Source organism: Gadus chalcogrammus, chromosome 23, assembly GCF_026213295.1.
Source record: "Gadus chalcogrammus isolate NIFS_2021 chromosome 23, NIFS_Gcha_1.0, whole genome shotgun sequence".
NCBI classification, from domain to species: Eukaryota; Metazoa; Chordata; class Actinopteri; order Gadiformes; family Gadidae; genus Gadus; species Gadus chalcogrammus.
Window position 1 is genome coordinate 13547368 of NC_079434.1, and position 1425 is coordinate 13548792.

A 1425-nucleotide genomic window follows, 5' to 3' on the forward strand; every position below is an offset into this window, starting at 1 on the left:
AGAGATTGGAGATCAGATTTAAGTGCAGCTGCATTGCAATCAATGACGTCGATTTTCTTTTGGATTCTATTCAAATGCATTGATGATATTAGATTGATTTTAGATGTGGATCGATTTTTCGAGATGATTACATTTCTGATCATTTAACTTTAATAAACAACAGAAGCACACTCATCCCTTTGTGCCGACAGAATGAGCAGAACAGCTCGCAACTTTCTCTAAACCGTAAACTAAGACAAAATATGTTTACGCCGGTTCAGAAGATCCGTGGTTGATCCATAACCAAGGAGCCCGCAAGTTGGTGTGAGGTGAGGAGAATAGTAGAGGGTTGCAACAACAGACACATGATAGCACTATGGTCTCCCTGATTGTGGTTCTACTAAAGGTTCGACCATATGGTTCACCTCCAACGGGGGGGGAAAGGAAGGAAACAGGGCTCTGGGTATTAAGTCGAAAAATATGTTAACATCATTCACGTCGTAGCGCACGAGGGAAGCCGGACTCCCCGCTCTCTTGCACCATTTATTTTTGCACAAAAATTCTGCCTGTCTCTAACAAGACAAGTTTTTTAAATGAGATGCCTATTTCCTCAGAGCAACAGGGGCCAGAGAACAAAAACAGCTTAACACCCAAGGGAGGGACAAGGAGTACCGCAGCCTTGGCCCGGACTCAAAAAGAGAAGCAAAGAGATGTGGAACAACAACAAAAAGTACCCAAAATGGCTGTGGCTGATAAGAGGGCCTGGGGTCCATCCCTCCCATTACATTTCCGTAATGACACACCTGCCATTACGTTTCGATAATGACACGCCTGCCAATCGCAGGTCTAAAAGCCACGGCATCAAAGCCCCACAATCACCCAGGTGTTCCGGGAATGTCCCCGCGGGCGGGGGACATCCTCTCCTTATTGGCTTGTTAATTAGCGCGTTTGAAATGCGTGTCCAATCGTAAGCCGCCAGGCTGCACGTCTGGAAGCAGTGGTGTTGAAGTGAAGCATAGAGGACACAGATCAAAGGTAAACCCTTAAAATAGATGGAGCTCTTTGACCGGGTTCCCTATGTTGACTCTGTGTTTGTTGGCATGAGATCCAAGTTTTGGATGGAGTATTTTTTGGTGTACCAGGTCTTTTCAGTCGGCAAGAACTAGTGATAAACCATAAACCAATGTAAGTTCACAGCGGGTTCGGTCCAGGGTTACCTGCGTTGTTCTGGGTCTTTAAACGCGACTAGCAAACTAGTCTCATTGAGTGACTGCCTAAATTAACTTCAATAATAGGGACAGAGGTCGCCCAGGTCCCTGTTAGTTTGCAATATATGTCCTTTATGGGCCTTGTCGATGCAGATAAAAGATATATTGGAAAAATATATTGGAAAATAACTTTGACGCATTCCTACAGACATGCAAAGATTGGTAAGAAAACACATTA